This window comes from Crinia signifera, chromosome 12, assembly GCF_055691185.1.
Source record: "Crinia signifera chromosome 12, ASM5569118v1, whole genome shotgun sequence".
In the NCBI taxonomy this organism is placed as follows: Eukaryota; Metazoa; Chordata; class Amphibia; order Anura; family Myobatrachidae; genus Crinia; species Crinia signifera.
Window position 1 is genome coordinate 48,698,357 of NC_139228.1, and position 14,582 is coordinate 48,712,938.

General features: G+C 39.0%; 30 non-coding genes and 2 pseudogenes across 30 annotated transcripts; all 32 read right to left on the reverse strand.

Annotated features, from left to right (window-relative positions):
* Nucleotides 1-85: 85 nt before the first annotated feature.
* LOC146051096 (5S ribosomal RNA) lies at nucleotides 86-204 on the reverse strand. The gene has a single exon (XR_014466512.1). It is a non-coding gene; the product is annotated as a 5S ribosomal RNA (ribosomal RNA).
* A 345-nt stretch (nucleotides 205-549) lies between these two features.
* LOC146050985 (5S ribosomal RNA) lies at nucleotides 550-668 on the reverse strand. The gene has a single exon (XR_014466414.1). It is a non-coding gene; the product is annotated as a 5S ribosomal RNA (ribosomal RNA).
* Nucleotides 669-1,012: 344 nt separating this feature from the next.
* On the reverse strand, nucleotides 1,013-1,131 carry LOC146051033 (5S ribosomal RNA). The gene has a single exon (XR_014466455.1). It is a non-coding gene; the product is annotated as a 5S ribosomal RNA (ribosomal RNA).
* A 342-nt stretch (nucleotides 1,132-1,473) lies between these two features.
* On the reverse strand, nucleotides 1,474-1,592 carry LOC146051034 (5S ribosomal RNA). Its single transcript, XR_014466456.1, has one exon. It is a non-coding gene; the product is annotated as a 5S ribosomal RNA (ribosomal RNA).
* Nucleotides 1,593-1,936: 344 nt separating this feature from the next.
* Nucleotides 1,937-2,055, reverse strand: LOC146050889 (5S ribosomal RNA). Its single transcript, XR_014466372.1, has one exon. It is a non-coding gene; the product is annotated as a 5S ribosomal RNA (ribosomal RNA).
* A 341-nt stretch (nucleotides 2,056-2,396) lies between these two features.
* On the reverse strand, nucleotides 2,397-2,515 carry LOC146051035 (5S ribosomal RNA). Its single transcript, XR_014466457.1, has one exon. It is a non-coding gene; the product is annotated as a 5S ribosomal RNA (ribosomal RNA).
* A 344-nt stretch (nucleotides 2,516-2,859) lies between these two features.
* Nucleotides 2,860-2,978, reverse strand: LOC146051052 (5S ribosomal RNA). Its single transcript, XR_014466472.1, has one exon. It is a non-coding gene; the product is annotated as a 5S ribosomal RNA (ribosomal RNA).
* A 344-nt stretch (nucleotides 2,979-3,322) lies between these two features.
* Nucleotides 3,323-3,441, reverse strand: LOC146051275 (5S ribosomal RNA). Its single transcript, XR_014466674.1, has one exon. It is a non-coding gene; the product is annotated as a 5S ribosomal RNA (ribosomal RNA).
* Nucleotides 3,442-3,786: 345 nt separating this feature from the next.
* LOC146051065 (5S ribosomal RNA) lies at nucleotides 3,787-3,905 on the reverse strand. Its single transcript, XR_014466484.1, has one exon. It is a non-coding gene; the product is annotated as a 5S ribosomal RNA (ribosomal RNA).
* A 344-nt stretch (nucleotides 3,906-4,249) lies between these two features.
* On the reverse strand, nucleotides 4,250-4,368 carry LOC146051230 (5S ribosomal RNA). Its single transcript, XR_014466633.1, has one exon. It is a non-coding gene; the product is annotated as a 5S ribosomal RNA (ribosomal RNA).
* A 345-nt stretch (nucleotides 4,369-4,713) lies between these two features.
* Nucleotides 4,714-4,832, reverse strand: LOC146050988 (5S ribosomal RNA). Its single transcript, XR_014466415.1, has one exon. It is a non-coding gene; the product is annotated as a 5S ribosomal RNA (ribosomal RNA).
* Nucleotides 4,833-5,176: 344 nt separating this feature from the next.
* On the reverse strand, nucleotides 5,177-5,295 carry LOC146051426 (5S ribosomal RNA). The gene has a single exon (XR_014466810.1). It is a non-coding gene; the product is annotated as a 5S ribosomal RNA (ribosomal RNA).
* A 345-nt stretch (nucleotides 5,296-5,640) lies between these two features.
* Nucleotides 5,641-5,759, reverse strand: LOC146051286 (5S ribosomal RNA). The gene has a single exon (XR_014466684.1). It is a non-coding gene; the product is annotated as a 5S ribosomal RNA (ribosomal RNA).
* A 345-nt stretch (nucleotides 5,760-6,104) lies between these two features.
* Nucleotides 6,105-6,223, reverse strand: LOC146051140 (5S ribosomal RNA). The gene has a single exon (XR_014466552.1). It is a non-coding gene; the product is annotated as a 5S ribosomal RNA (ribosomal RNA).
* Nucleotides 6,224-6,567: 344 nt separating this feature from the next.
* On the reverse strand, nucleotides 6,568-6,686 carry LOC146051258 (5S ribosomal RNA). The gene has a single exon (XR_014466659.1). It is a non-coding gene; the product is annotated as a 5S ribosomal RNA (ribosomal RNA).
* A 341-nt stretch (nucleotides 6,687-7,027) lies between these two features.
* Nucleotides 7,028-7,146, reverse strand: LOC146051199 (5S ribosomal RNA). The gene has a single exon (XR_014466605.1). It is a non-coding gene; the product is annotated as a 5S ribosomal RNA (ribosomal RNA).
* A 345-nt stretch (nucleotides 7,147-7,491) lies between these two features.
* LOC146051128 (5S ribosomal RNA) lies at nucleotides 7,492-7,610 on the reverse strand. The gene has a single exon (XR_014466541.1). It is a non-coding gene; the product is annotated as a 5S ribosomal RNA (ribosomal RNA).
* A 342-nt stretch (nucleotides 7,611-7,952) lies between these two features.
* On the reverse strand, nucleotides 7,953-8,071 carry LOC146051153 (5S ribosomal RNA). The gene has a single exon (XR_014466564.1). It is a non-coding gene; the product is annotated as a 5S ribosomal RNA (ribosomal RNA).
* A 343-nt stretch (nucleotides 8,072-8,414) lies between these two features.
* Nucleotides 8,415-8,533, reverse strand: LOC146051154 (5S ribosomal RNA). The gene has a single exon (XR_014466565.1). It is a non-coding gene; the product is annotated as a 5S ribosomal RNA (ribosomal RNA).
* Nucleotides 8,534-8,877: 344 nt separating this feature from the next.
* On the reverse strand, nucleotides 8,878-8,996 carry LOC146050998 (5S ribosomal RNA). Its single transcript, XR_014466424.1, has one exon. It is a non-coding gene; the product is annotated as a 5S ribosomal RNA (ribosomal RNA).
* A 342-nt stretch (nucleotides 8,997-9,338) lies between these two features.
* On the reverse strand, nucleotides 9,339-9,457 carry LOC146051036 (5S ribosomal RNA). Its single transcript, XR_014466458.1, has one exon. It is a non-coding gene; the product is annotated as a 5S ribosomal RNA (ribosomal RNA).
* A 344-nt stretch (nucleotides 9,458-9,801) lies between these two features.
* LOC146051077 (5S ribosomal RNA) lies at nucleotides 9,802-9,920 on the reverse strand. Its single transcript, XR_014466495.1, has one exon. It is a non-coding gene; the product is annotated as a 5S ribosomal RNA (ribosomal RNA).
* A 344-nt stretch (nucleotides 9,921-10,264) lies between these two features.
* On the reverse strand, nucleotides 10,265-10,373 carry LOC146050842 (5S ribosomal RNA; annotated as a pseudogene).
* A 344-nt stretch (nucleotides 10,374-10,717) lies between these two features.
* LOC146051343 (5S ribosomal RNA) lies at nucleotides 10,718-10,836 on the reverse strand. The gene has a single exon (XR_014466736.1). It is a non-coding gene; the product is annotated as a 5S ribosomal RNA (ribosomal RNA).
* A 344-nt stretch (nucleotides 10,837-11,180) lies between these two features.
* Nucleotides 11,181-11,299, reverse strand: LOC146050994 (5S ribosomal RNA). The gene has a single exon (XR_014466420.1). It is a non-coding gene; the product is annotated as a 5S ribosomal RNA (ribosomal RNA).
* Nucleotides 11,300-11,643: 344 nt separating this feature from the next.
* On the reverse strand, nucleotides 11,644-11,763 carry LOC146050786 (5S ribosomal RNA; annotated as a pseudogene).
* Nucleotides 11,764-12,108: 345 nt separating this feature from the next.
* Nucleotides 12,109-12,227, reverse strand: LOC146050989 (5S ribosomal RNA). Its single transcript, XR_014466416.1, has one exon. It is a non-coding gene; the product is annotated as a 5S ribosomal RNA (ribosomal RNA).
* Nucleotides 12,228-12,572: 345 nt separating this feature from the next.
* LOC146051089 (5S ribosomal RNA) lies at nucleotides 12,573-12,691 on the reverse strand. Its single transcript, XR_014466506.1, has one exon. It is a non-coding gene; the product is annotated as a 5S ribosomal RNA (ribosomal RNA).
* Nucleotides 12,692-13,035: 344 nt separating this feature from the next.
* Nucleotides 13,036-13,154, reverse strand: LOC146051101 (5S ribosomal RNA). The gene has a single exon (XR_014466517.1). It is a non-coding gene; the product is annotated as a 5S ribosomal RNA (ribosomal RNA).
* Nucleotides 13,155-13,498: 344 nt separating this feature from the next.
* On the reverse strand, nucleotides 13,499-13,617 carry LOC146051003 (5S ribosomal RNA). The gene has a single exon (XR_014466429.1). It is a non-coding gene; the product is annotated as a 5S ribosomal RNA (ribosomal RNA).
* Nucleotides 13,618-13,962: 345 nt separating this feature from the next.
* Nucleotides 13,963-14,081, reverse strand: LOC146051055 (5S ribosomal RNA). Its single transcript, XR_014466475.1, has one exon. It is a non-coding gene; the product is annotated as a 5S ribosomal RNA (ribosomal RNA).
* Nucleotides 14,082-14,422: 341 nt separating this feature from the next.
* LOC146051064 (5S ribosomal RNA) lies at nucleotides 14,423-14,541 on the reverse strand. The gene has a single exon (XR_014466483.1). It is a non-coding gene; the product is annotated as a 5S ribosomal RNA (ribosomal RNA).
* Nucleotides 14,542-14,582: the final 41 nt, after the last annotated feature.

Sequence of the window (14,582 nt, forward strand, 5' to 3'; positions counted from 1 at the left end):
CCAAATGTCTGTATTGGCAATAAAAAGAAAAAGTTTCCAATTTAAATAGCTAGAGAATAAAAACAATTTGCCAGTAATGTGAAAAAACCTACAGCACCTGGTGTTCCCATGAGGTCTCCCACCCAAGTACTAACCAGGCCCAACACTGCTTAGCTTTCAAGATCAGACGAGATTGGGCGTATCCAACGTGGTATGACTGTAGGTGAGATACAGGCACTTTTTTGCACTCTTCTACTTCTATAACCAGGTAAGCTAATAAAAAAGTTTCCTAACTGTTTTGGCTTACTGAAAAAAATCATGTGTTGATAATGTAAAAAGACCTACAGGACATGATATAAGCAGGTGGTCTCAAATTAAACTACTAAAGAGGTTTAACACTGTTTAGCTGCCAAAATCAGATGGAATTGGGCCTAAACACTGTGGTAAGTTTTTAGGTGATAGCTATTGTGTCTGTTTGACCTCTTCCAAATGTCTGTACTGGCAATAAAAAGAAAAAGTTTCCAATTTAAATAGCTAGAGAATAAAAACAATTTGCCAGTAATGTGAAAAAACCTACAGCACCTGGTGTTCCCATGAGGTCTCCCACCCAAGTACTAACCAGGCCCAACACTGCTTAGCTTTCAAGATCAGACGAGATTGGGCGTGTCCAATGTGGTATGGCTGTAGGTGAGATAGAGGCACTTTTTTGCCCTCTTCTACTTCTATAACCAGGTAAGCTAATAAAAAAGTTTCCTAACTGTATTGGCTTACAGAAAAAAATCATGTGTTGGTAATGTAAAAAGACCTACAGGACATAATATTAGCAGGTGGTCTCAAATTAAACTACAAAAGAGGCTCAACACTGTTTAGCTGCCAAAAGCAGTTGGAATTGGGCCGAAACAGTGTGGTAAGTTTTTAGGTGATGGCTATTGTGTTTGTTTGACCTCTCCCAAATGTCTGTATTGGAAATAAAAATAAAAAGTTTCCATTTAATTAGCTAGAGAATAAAAACAATTTGCCAGTAATGGGAAAAAACCTACAGCACCTGGTGTTCCCATGTGGTCTCCCACCCAAGTACTAACCAGGCCCAACACTGCTTAGCTGCCAAGATCAGACGAGATTGGGCGTGCCCAATGTGGTATGGCTGTAGGTGAGATACAGGTACTTTTTTGCCCTCTTCTACTTCTATAACCAGGTAAGCTAATAAAAAAGTTTCCTAACTGTATTGGCTTACAGAAAAAAATCATGTGTTGGTAATGTAAAAAGACCTACAGGACATAATATTAGCAGGTGGTCTCAAATTAAACTACTAAAGAGGCTCAACACTGTTTAGCTGCCAAAAGCAGTTGGAATTGGGCCTAAACAGTGTGGAAAGTTTTTAGGTGATGGCTATTGTGTCTGTTGACCTCTCCCAAATGTCTGTATTGGCAATAAAAAAAAAGTTTCCAATTTAAATAGCTAGAGAATAAAAACAATTTGCCAGTAATGGGAAAAAAACTACAGCACCTGGTGTTCCCATGTGGTCACCCACCCAAGTACTAACCAGGCCCATCACTGCTTAGCTTCCAAGATCAGACGAGATTGGGCGTATCCAATGTGGTATGACTGTAGGTGAGATACAGGCACTTTTTTGTACTCTTCTACTTCTATAACCAGGTAAGCTAATAAAAAAGTTTCCTAACTGTTTTGGCTTACTGAAAAAAATCATGTGTTGATAATGTAAAAAGACCTACAGGACATGATATAAGCAGGTGGTCTCAAATTAAACTACTAAAGAGGCTCAACACTGTTTAGCTGCCAAAAGCAGTTGGAATTGGGCCGAAACAGTGTGGTAAGTTTTTAGGTGATGGCTATTGTGTTTGTTTGGCCACTCCCAAATGTCTGTATTGGAAATAAAAATAAAAAGTTTCCATTTAATTAGCTAGAGAATAAAAACAATTTGCCAGTAATGGGAAAAAACCTACAGCACCTGGTGTTCCCATGTGGTCTCCCACCCAAGTACTAACCAGGCCCAACACTGCTTAGCTGCCAAGATCAGACGAGATTGGGCGTGTCCAATGTGGTATGGCTGTAGGTGAGATACAGGTACTTTTTTGCCCTCTTCTACTTCTATAACCAGGTAAGCTAATAAAAAAGTTTCCTAACTGTATTGGCTTACAGAAAAAAATCATGTGTTGGTAATGTAAAAAGACCTACAGGACATAATATTAGCAGGTGGTCTCAAATTAAACTACTAAAGAGGCTCAACACTGTTTAGCTGCCAAAAGCAGTTGGAATTGGGCCTAAACAGTGTGGAAAGTTTTTAGGTGATGGCTATTGTGTCTGTTGACCTCTCCCAAATGTCTGTATTGGCAATAAAAAAAAAGTTTCCAATTTAAATAGCTAGAGAATAAAAACAATTTGCCAGTAATGGGAAAAAACTACAGCACCTGGTGTTCCCATGTGGTCACCCACCCAAGTACTAACCAGGCCCATCACTGCTTAGCTTCCAAGATCAGACGAGATTGGGCGTATCCAATGTGGTATGACTGTAGGTGAGATACAGGCACTTTTTTGCACTCTTCTACTTCTATAACCAGGTAAGCTAATAAAAAAGTTTCCTAACTGTTTTGGCTTACTGAAAAAAATCATGTGTTGATAATGTAAAAAGACCTACAGGACATGATATAAGCAGGTGGTCTCAAATTAAACTACTAAAGAGGCTCAACACTGTTTAGCTGCCAAAAGCAGTTGGAATTGGGCCGAAACAGTGTGGTAAGTTTTTAGGTGATGGCTATTGTGTTTGTTTGACCTCTCCCAAATGTCTGTATTGGAAATAAAAATAAAAAGTTTCCATTTAATTAGCTAGAGAATAAAAACAATTTGCCAGTAATGGGAAAAAACCTACAGCACCTGGTGTTCCCATGTGGTCTCCCACCCAAGTACTAACCAGGCCCAACACTGCTTAGCTTCCAAGATCAGACGAGATTGGGCGTGTCCAATGTGGTATGGCTGTAGGTGAGATACAAGTACTTTTTTGCCCTCTTCTACTTCTATAACCAGGTAAGCTAATAAAAAAGTTTCCTAACTGTATTGGCTTACAGAAAAAAATCATGTGTTGGTAATGTAAAAAGACCTACAGGAAATAATATTAGCAGGTGGTCTCAAATTAAACTACTAAAGAGGCTCAACACTGTTTAGCTGCCAAAATCAGTTGGAATTGGGCCGAAACAGTGTGGTAAGTTTTTAGGTGATGGCTATTGTGTTTGTTTGACCTCTCCCAAATGTCTATATTGGAAATAAAAAGAAAAAGTTTCCATTTAATTAGCTAGAGAATAAAAACAATTTGCCAGTAATGGGAAAAAACCTACAGCATCTGGTGTTCCCATGTGGTCTCCCACCCAAGTACAAACCAGGCCCAACACTGCTTAGCTTCCAAGATCAGACGAGATTGGGCGTATCCAATGTGGTATGACTGTAGGTGAGATACAGGCACTTTTTTGCACTCTTCTACTTCTATAACCAGGTAAGCTAATAAAAAAGTTTCCTAACTGTTTTGGCTTACTGAAAAAAATCATGTGTTGATAATGTAAAAAGACCTACAGGACATGATATAAGCAGGTGAATCTCAAATTAAACTACTAAAGAGGCTCAACACTGTTTAGCTGCCAAAAGCAGTTGGAATTGGGCCGAAACAGTGTGGTAAGTTTTTAGGTGATGGCTATTGTGTTTGTTTGACCTCTCCCAAATGTCTGTATTGGAAATAAAAATAAAAAGTTTCCATTTAATTAGCTAGAGAATAAAAACAATTTGCCAGTAATGGGAAAAAACCTACAGCACCTGGTGTTCCCATGTGGTCTCCCACCCAAGTACTAACCAGGCCCAACACTGCTTAGCTTCCAAGATCAGACGAGATTGGGCGTGTCCAATGTGGTATGGCTGTAGGTGAGATACAAGTACTTTTTTGCCCTCTTCTACTTCTATAACCAGGTAAGCTAATAAAAAAGTTTCCTAACTGTATTGGCTTACAGAAAAAAATCATGTGTTGGTAATGTAAAAAGACCTACAGGAAATAATATTAGCAGGTGGTCTCAAATTAAACTACTAAAGAGGCTCAACACTGTTTAGATGCCAAAATCAGTTGGAATTGGGCCGAAACAGTGTGGTAAGTTTTTAGGTGATGGCTATTGTGTTTGTTTGACCTCTCCCAAATGTCTATATTGGAAATAAAAAGAAAAAGTTTCCATTTAATTAGCTAGAGAATAAAAACAATTTGCCAGTAATGGGAAAAAACCTACAGCACCTGGTGTTCCCATGTGGTCTCCCACCCAAGTACAAACCAGGCCCAACACTGCTTAGCTTCCAAGATCAGACAAGATTGGGCGTATCCAATGTGGTATGACTGTAGGTGAGATACAGGCACTTTTTTGCACTCTTCTACTTCTATAACCAGGTAAGCTAATAAAAAAGTTTCCTAACTGTTTTGGCTTACTGAAAAAAATCATGTGTTGATAATGTAAAAAGACCTACAGGACATGATATAAGCAGGTGGTCTCAAATTAAACTACTAAAGATGCTCAACACTGTTTAGCTGCCAAAAGCAGATGGAATTGGGCCTAAACACTGTGGTAAGTTTTTAGGTGATAGCTATTGTGTCTGTTTGACCTCTTCCAAATGTCTGTACTGACAATAAAAAGAAAAAGTTTCCAATTTAAATAGCTAGAGAATAAAAACAATTTGCCAGTAATGTGAAAAAACCTACAGCACCTGGTGTTCCCATGAGGTCTCCCACCCAAGTACTAACCAGGCCCAACACTGCTTAGCTTTCAAGATCAGACGAGATTGGGCGTGTCCAATGTGGTATGGCTGTAGGTGAGATAGAGGCACTTTTTTGCCCTCTTCTACTTCTATAACCAGGTAAGCTAATAAAAAAGTTTCCTAACTGTATTGGCTTACAGAAAAAAATCATGTGTTGGTAATGTAAAAAGACCTACAGGACATAATATTAGCAGGTGGTCTCAAATTAAACTACAAAAGAGGCTCAACACTGTTTAGCTGCCAAAAGCAGTTGGAATTGGGCCGAAACAGTGTGGTAAGTTTTTAGGTGATGGCTATTGTGTTTGTTTGACCTCTCCCAAATGTCTATATTGGAAATAAAAAGAAAAAGTTTCCATTTAATTAGCTAGAGAATAAAAACAATTTGCCAGTAATGGGAAAAAACCTACAGCACTTGGTGTTCCCATGTGGTCTCCCACCCAAGCACAAACCAGGCCCAACACTGCTTAGCTTCCAAGATCAGACGAGATTGGGCGTATCCAATGTGGTATGACTGTAGGTGAGATACAGGCACTTTTTTGCACTCTTCTACTTCTATAACCAGGTAAGCTAATAAAAAAGTTTCCTAACTGTTTTGGCTTACTGAAAAAAATCATGTGTTGATAATGTAAAAAGACCTACAGGACATGGATATAAGCAGGTGGTCTCAAATTAAACTACTAAAGAGGCTCAACACTGTTTAGCTGCCAAAAGCAGTTGGAATTGGGCCTAAACACTGTGGTAAGTTTTTAGGTGATAGCTATTGTGTCTGTTTGACCTCTTCCAAATGTCTGTACTGGCAATAAAAAGAAAAAGTTTCCAATTTAAATAGCTAGAGAATAAAAACAATTTGCCAGTAATGGGAAAAACCTACAGCAACTGGTGTTCCCATGTGGTCTCCCACCCAAGTACTAAACAGGCCCAACACTGCTTAGCTTCCAAGATCAGACGAGATTGGGTGTGTCCAATGTGGTATGGCTATAGATGAGATACAGGCACTTTTTTGCCCTCTTCTACTTCCATAACCAGGTAAGCTAATAAAAAAGTTTCCTAACTGTTTTGGCTTACTGAAAAAAATCATGTGTTGGTAATGTAAAAAGACCTACAGGACATAATATTAGCAGGTGGTCTTAAATTAAACTACTAAAGAGGCTCAACACTGTTTAGCTGCCAAAAGCAGTTGGAATTGGGCCTAAACAGTGTGGTAAGTTTTTAGGTGATGGCTATTGTGTCTGTTTGACCTCTCCCAAATGTCTGTATTGGCAATAAAAAGAAAAAGTTTCCAATTTAAATAGCTAGAGAATAAAAACAATTTGCCAGTAATGGGAAAAAACCTACAGCACCTGGTGTTCCCATGTGGTCACCCACCCAAGTACTAACCAGGCCCATCACTGCTTAGTTTCCAAGATCAGACGAGATTGGGCGTATCCAATGTGGTATGACTGTAGGTAAGATACAGGCACTTTTTTGCACTTTTCTACTTCTATAACCAGGTAAGCTAATAAAAAAGTTTCCTAACTGTTTTGGCTTACTGAAAAAAATAATGTGTTGATAATGTAAAAAGACCTACAGGACATGATATAAGCAGGTGGTCCCAAATTAAACTACTAAAGAGGCTCAACACTGTTTAGCTGCCAAAAGCAGTTGGGATTGGGCCTAAACAGTGTGGTAAGTTTTTAGGTGATGGCTATTGTGTCTGTTTGACCTCTTCCAAATGTCTGTACTGGCAATAAAAAAAAAAGTTTCCAATTTATATAGCTAGAGAATAAAAACAATTTGCCAGTAATGGGAAAAAACCTACAGCACCTGGTGTTCCCATGTGGTCACCCACCCAAGTACTAACCAGGCCCATCACTGCTTAGCTTCCAAAATCAGACGAGATTGGGCATATCCAATGTGGTATGGCTATAGGTGAGATACAGGCACTTTTTTGCACTCTTCTACTTCTATAACCAGGTAAGCTAATAAAAAAGTTTCCTAACTGTTTTGGCTTACTGAAAAAAATCATGTGTTGATAATGTAAAAAGACCTACAGGACATGATATAAGCAGGTGGTCTCAAATTAAACTACAAAAGAGGCTCAACACTGTTTAGCTGCCAAAAGCAGTTGGGATTGGGCCTAAACAGTGTGGTAAGTTTTTAGGTGATGGCTATTGTGTCTGTTTGACCTCTTCCAAATGTCTGTACTGGCAATAAAAAAAAGTTTCCAATTTAAATAGCTAGAGAATAAAAACAATTTGCCAGTAATGGGAAAACCCTACAGCACCTGGTGTTCCCATGTGGTCACCCACCCAAGTACTAACCAGACCCATCACTGCTTAGCTTCCAAGATCAGACGAGATTGGGCGTATCCAATGTGGTATGGCTGTAGGTGAGATACAGGCACTTTTTTGCCCTCTTCTACTTCTATAACCAGGTAAGCTAATAAAAAAGTTTCCTAACTGTTTTGGCTTACTGAAAAAAAACATGTGTTGGTCATGTAAAAAGACCTACAGGACATGATATAAGCAGATGTTCTCAAATTAAACTACTAAAGAGGCTCAACACTGTTTAGCTGCCAAAAGCAGTTGGAATTGGGCCTAAACAGTGTGGTAAGTTTTTAGGTGATGGCTTTTGTGTCTGTTTGACCTCTTCCAAATGTCTGTACTGGCAAAAAAGAGAAAAAAGTTTCCAATTTAAAAAGCTAGAGAATAAAAACAATTTGCCAGTAATGGGCAAAACCTACAGCACCTGGTGTTCCCATGTGGTCTCCCACCCAAGTACTAAACAGGCCCAACACTGCTTAGCTTCCAAGATCAGATGAGATTGGGTGTGTCCAATGTGGTATGGCTGTATTTGAGATACAGGCACTTTTTTGCACTCTTCTACTTCTATAACCAGGTAAGCTAATAAAAAAGTTTCCTAACTGTTTTGACTTACTTAAAAAAATCATGTGTTGATAATGTAAAAAGACCTACAGGACATGATATAAGCAGGTGGTCTCAAATTAAACTACTAAAGAGGCTCAACACTGTTTAGCTGCCAAAAGCAGTTGGGATTGGGCCTAAACAGTGTGGTAAGTTTTTAGGTGATGGCTATTGTGTCTGTTTGACCTCTTCCAAATGTCTGTACTGTCAATAAAAAAAAGTTTCCAATTTAAATAGCTAGAGAATAAAAACAATTTGCCAGTAATGGGAAAAAACCTACAGCACCTGGTGTTCCCATGTGGTCACCCACCCAAGTACTAACCAGGCCCATCACTGCTTAGCTTCCAAGATCAGACGAGATTGGGCGTATCCAATGTTGTATGGCTGTAGGTGAGATAGAGGCACTTTTTTGAACTCTTCTACTTCTATAACCAGGTAAGCTAATAAAAAAGTTTCCTAACTGTTTTGGCTTACTGAAAAAAATCATGTGTTGATAATGTAAAAAGACCTACAGGACATGATATAAGCAGGTGGTCTCAAATTAAACTACTAAAGAGGCTCAACACTGTTTAGCTGCCAAAAGCAGTTGGGATTGGGCCTAAACAGTGTGGTAAGTTTTTAGGTGATGGCTATTGTGTCTGTTTGACCTCTTCCAAATGTCTGTACTGTCAATAAAAAAAAAGTTTCCAATTTAAATAGCTAGAGAATAAAAACAATTTGCCAGTAATGGGAAAAAACCTACAGCACCTGGTGTTCCCATGTGGTCACCCACCCAAGTACTAACCAGGCCCATCACTGCTTAGCTTCCAAGATCAGACGAGATTGGGCGTATCCAATGTTGTATGGCTGTAGGTGAGATAGAGGCACTTTTTTGAACTCTTCTACTTCTATAACCAGGTAAGCTAATAAAAAAGTTTCCTAACTGTTTTGGCTTACTGAAAAAAATCATGTGTTGATAATGTAAAAAGACCTACAGGACATGATATAAGCAGGTGGTCTCAAATTAAAATACTAAAGAGGCTTAACACTGTTTAGCTGCCAAAAGCAGTTGGAATTGGGCCTAAACACTGTGGTAAGTTTTTAGGTGATAGCTATTGTGTCTGTTTGACCTCTTCCAAATGTCTGTACTGGCAATAAAAAGAAAAAGTTTCCAATTTAAATAGCTAGAGAATAAAAACAATTTGCCAGTAATGGGAAAAACCTACAGCACCTGGTGTTCCCATGTGGTCTCCCACCTAAGTACTAAACAGGCCCAACACTGCTTAGCTTCCAAGATCAGACGAGATTGGGTGTGTCCAATGTGGTATGGCTGTAGATGAGATACAGGCACTTTTTTGCCCTCTTCTACTTCCATAACCAGGTAAGCTAATAAAAAAATTTCCTAACTGTTTTGGCTTACTGAAAAAAATCATGTGTTGGTAATGTAAAAAGACCTACAGGACATAATATTAGCAGGGGGTCTCAAATTAAACTACTAAAGAGGCTCAACACTGTTTAGCTGCCAAAATCAGTTGGAATTGGGCCTAAACAGTGTGGAAAGTTTTTAGGTGATGGCTATTGTGTCTGTTGACCTCTCCCAAATGTCTGTATTGGCAATAAAAAAAAAGTTTCCAATTTAAATAGCTAGAGAATAAAAACAATTTGCCAGTAATGGGAAAAAAACTACAGCACCTGGTGTTCCCATGTGGTCACCCACCCAAGTACTAACCAGGCCCATCACTGCTTAGCTTCCAAGATCAGACGAGATTGGGCGTATCCAATGTGGTATGACTGTAGGTGTGATACAGGCACTTTTTTGCACTCTTCTACTTCTATAACCAGGTAAGCTAATAAAAAAGTTTCCTAACTGTTTTGGCTTACTGAAAAAAATCATGTGTTGATAATGTAAAAAGACCTACAGGACATGATATAAGCAGGTGGTCTCAAATTAAACTACTAAAGAGGCTCAACACTGTTTAGCTGCCAAAAGCAGTTGGAATTGGGCCGAAACAGTGTGGTAAGTTTTTAGGTGATGGCTATTGTGTTTGTTTGACCTCTCCCAAATGTCTGTATTGGAAATAAAAATAAAAAGTTTCCATTTAATTAGCTAGAGAATAAAAACAATTTGCCAGTAATGGGAAAAAACCTACAGCACCTGGTGTTCCCATGTGGTCTCCCACCCAAGTACTAACCAGGCCCAACACTGCTTAGCTTCCAAGATCAGACGAGATTGGGCGTGTCCAATGTGGTATGGCTGTAGGTGAGATACAAGTACTTTTTTGCCCTCTTCTACTTCTATAACCAGGTAAGCTAATAAAAAAGTTTCCTAACTGTATTGGCTTACAGAAAAAAATCATGTGTTGGTAATGTAAAAAGACCTACAGGAAATAATATTAGCAGGTGGTCTCAAATTAAACTACTAAAGAGGCTCAACACTGTTTAGCTGCCGAAATCAGTTGGAATTGGGCCGAAACAGTGTGGTAAGTTTTTAGGTGATGGCTATTGTGTTTGTTTGACCTCTCCCAAATGTCTATATTGGAAATAAAAAGAAAAAGTTTCCATTTAATTAGCTAGAGAATAAAAACAATTTGCCAGTAATGGGAAAAAACCTACAGCACCTGGTGTTCCCATTTGGTCTCCCACCCAAGTACAAACCAGGCCCAACACTGCTTAGCTTCCAAGATCAGGCGTATCCAATGTTGTATGACTGTAGGTGAGATACAGGCACTTTTTTGCACTCTTCTACTTCTATAACCAGGTAAGCTAATAAAAAAGTTTCCTAACTGTTTTGCTTACTGAAAAAAATCATGTGTTGATAATGTAAAAAGACCTACAGGACATGATATAAGCAGGTGGTCTCAAATTAAACTACTAAAGAGGCTCAACACTGTTTAGCTGCCAAAAGCAGATGGAATTGGGCCTAAACACTGTGGTAAGTTTTTAGGTGATAGCTATTGTGTCTGTTTGACCTCTTCCAAATGTCTGTACTGGCAATAAAAAGAAAAAGTTTCCAATTTAAATAGCTAGAGAATAAAAACAATTTGCCAGTAATGTGAAAAAACCTACAGCACCTGGTGTTCCCATGAGGTCTCCCACCCCAGTACTAACCAGGCCCAATACTGCTTAGCTTTCAAGATCAGGCGAGATTGGGCGTGTCCAATGTGGTATGGCTGTAGGTGAGATAGAGGCACTTTTTTGCCCTCTTCTACTTCTATAACCAGGTAAGCTAATAAAAAAGTTTCCTAACTGTATTGGCTTACAGAAAAAAATCATGTGTTGGTAATGTAAAAAGACCTACAGGACATAATATTAGCAGGTGGTCTCAAATTAAACCACAAAAGAGGCTCAACACTGTTTAGCTGCCAAAAGCAGTTGGAATTGGGCCGAAACAGTGTGGTAAGTTTTTAGGTGATGGCTATTGTGTTTGTTTGACCTCTCCCAAATGTCTGTATTGGAAATAAAAATAAAAAGTTTCCATTTAATTAGCTAGAGAATAAAAACAATTTGCCAGTAATGGGAAAAAACCTACAGCACCTGGTGTTCCCATGTGGTCTCCCACCCAAGTACTAACCAGGCCCAACACTGCTTAGCTTTCAAGATCAGACGAGATTGGGCGTGTCCAATGTGGTATGGCTGTAGGTGAGATACAAGTACTTTTTTGCCCTCTTCTACTTCTATAACCAGGTAAGCTAATAAAAAAGTTTCCTAACTGTATTGGCTTACAGAAAAAAATCATGTGTTGGTAATGTAAAAAGACCTACAGGAAATAATATTAGCAGGTGGTCTCAAATTAAACTACTAAAGAGGCTCAACACTGTTTAGCTGCCAAAATCAGTTGGAATTGGGCCGAAACAGTGTGGTAAGTTTTTAGGTGATGGCTATTGTGTTTGTTTGACCTCTCCCAAATGTCTATATTGGAAATAAAAAGAAAAAGTTTCCATTTAATTAGCTAGAGAATAAAAACAATTTGCCAGTAATGGGAAAAAACCTACAGCACCTGGTGTTCCCATGTGGTTCTCCCACCCAAGTTCAAACCAGGCCCAACACTGCTTAGCTTCCAAGATCAGACAAGATTGGGCGTATCCAATGTGGTATGACTGTAGGTGAGATACAGGCACTTTTTTGCACTCTTCTACTTCTATAACCAGGTAAGCTAATAAAAAAGTTTCCTAACTGTTTTGGCTTACTGAAAAAAATCATGTGTTGATAATGTAAAAAGACCTACAGGACATGATATAAGCAGGTGGTCTCAAATTAAACTACTAAAGAGGCTCAACACTGTTTAGCTGCCAAAAGCAGATGGAATTGGGCCTAAACACTGTGGTAAGTTTTTAGGTGATAGCTATTGTGTCTGTTTGACCTCTTCCAAATGTCTGTACTGGCAATAAAAAGAAAAAGTTTCCAATTTAAATAGCTAGAGAATAAAAACAATTTGCCAGTAATGTGAAAAAACCTACAGCACCTGGTGTTCCCATGAGGTCTCCCACCCAAGTACTAACCAGGCCCAACACTGCTTAGCTTTCAAGATCAGACGAGATTGGGCGTGTCCAATGTGGTATGGCTGTAGGTGAGATAGAGGCACTTTTTTGCCCTCTTCTACTTCTATAACCAGGTAAGCTAATAAAAAAGTTTCCTAACTGTATTGGCTTACAGAAAAAAATCATGTGTTGGTAATGTAAAAAGACCTACAGGACATAATATTAGCAGGTGGTCTCAAATTAAACTACAAAAGAGGCTCAACACTGTTTAGCTGCCAAAAGCAGTTGGAATTGGGCCGAAACAGTGTGGTAAGTTTTTAGGTGATGGCTATTGTGTTTGTTTGACCTCTCTCAAATGTCTGTATTGGAAATAAAAATAAAAAGTTTCCATTTAATTAGCTAGAGAATAAAAACAATTTGCCAGTAATGGGAAAAAAACCTACAGCACCTGGTGTTCCCATGTGGTCTCCCACCCAAGTACTAACCAGGCCCAACACTGCTTAGCTTCCAAGATCAGACGAGATTGGGCGTGTCCAATGTGGTATGGCTGTAGGTGAGATATAGGTACTTTTTTGCCCTCTTCTACTTCTATAACCAGGTAAGCTAATAAAAAAGTTTCCTAACTGTATTGGCTTACAGAAAAAAATCATGTGTTGGTAATGTAAAAAGACCTACAGGAAATAATATTAGCAGGTGGTCTCAAATTAAACTACTAAAGATGCTCAACACTGTTTAGCTGCCAAAATCAGTTGGAATTGGGCCGAAACAGTGTGGTAAGTTTTTAGGTGATGGCTATTGTGTTTGTTTGACCTCTCCCAAATGTCTATTTTGGAAATAAAAAGAAAAAGTTTCCATTTAATTAGCTAGAGAATAAAAACAATTTGCCAGTAATGGGAAAAAACCTACAGCACCTGGTGTTCCCATGTGGTCTCCCACCCAAGTACTAACCAGGCCCAACACTGCTTAGCTTCCAAGATCAGACGAGATTGGGCGTGTCCAATGTGGTATGGCTGTAGGTGAGATACAGGCACTTTTTTGCCCTCTTCTACTTCTATCACCAGGTAAGCTAACAAAAAAATATCCTAACTGTTTTGGCTTACTGAAAAAATCATGTGTTGGTAATGAAAAAATACCTTCAGGACATGATATAAGCAGGTGGTCTCAAGTTAAACTACTAAAGAGGCTCAACACTGTTTAGCTGCCAAAAGCAGTTGGAATTGGGCCGAAACAGTGTGGAAAGTCTTTAGGTGATGGCTATTGTGTCTGTTTGACCTCTCCCAAATGTCTGTATTGGCAATAAAAAGAAAAAGTTTCCAATTTAAATAGCTAGAGAATAAAAACAATTTGCCAGTAATGTGAAAAAACCTACAGCACCTGGTGTTCCCATGAGGTCTCCCACCCAAGTACTAACCAGGCCCAACACTGCTTAGCTTTCAAGATCAGACGAGATTGGGCGTATCCAATGTGGTATGACTGTAGGTGAGATACAGGCACTTTTTTGCACTCTTCTACTTCTATAACCAGGTAAGCTAATAAAAAAGTTTCCTAACTGTTTTGGCTTACTGAAAAAAATCATGTGTTGATAATGTAAAAAGACCTACAGGACATGATATAAGCAGGTGGTCTCAAATTAAACTACTAAAGAGGCTCAACACTGTTTAGCTGCCAAAAGCAGATGGAATTGGGCCTAAACACTGTGGTAAGTTTTTAGGTGATAGCTATTGTGTCTGTTTGACCTCTTCCAAATGTCTGTACTGGCAATAAAAAGAAAAAGTTTCCAATTTAAATAGCTAGAGAATAAAAACAATTTGCCAGTAATGTGAAAAAACCTACAGCACCTGGTGTTCCCATGAGGTCTCCCACCCAAGTACTAACCAGGCCCAACACTGCTTAGCTTTCAAGATCAGACGAGATTGGGCGTGTCCAATGTGGTATGGCTGTAAGTGAGATAGAGGCACTTTTTTGCCCTCTTCTACTTCTATAACCAGGTAAGCTAATAAAAAAGTTTCCTAACTGTATTGGCTTACAGAAAAAAATCATGTGTTGGTAATGTAAAAAGACCTACAGGACATAATATTAGCAGGTGGTCTCAAATTAAACTACTAAAGAGGCTCAACACTGTTTAGCTGCCAAAAGCAGTTGGAATTGGGCCTAAACAGTGTGGAAAGTTTTTAGGTGATGGCTATTGTGTCTGTTGACCTCTCCCAAATGTCTGTATTGGCAATAAAAAAAAGTTTCCAATTTAAATAGCTAGAGAATAAAAACAATTTGCCAGTAATGGGAAAAAAACTACAGCACCTGGTGTTCCCATGTGGTCACCCACCCAAGTACAAACCAGGCCCAACACTGCTTAGCTTCCAAGATCAGACGAGATTGGGCGTATCCAATGTGGTATGACTGTAGGTGAGATACAGGCACTTTTTTGCACTCTTCTACTTCTATAACC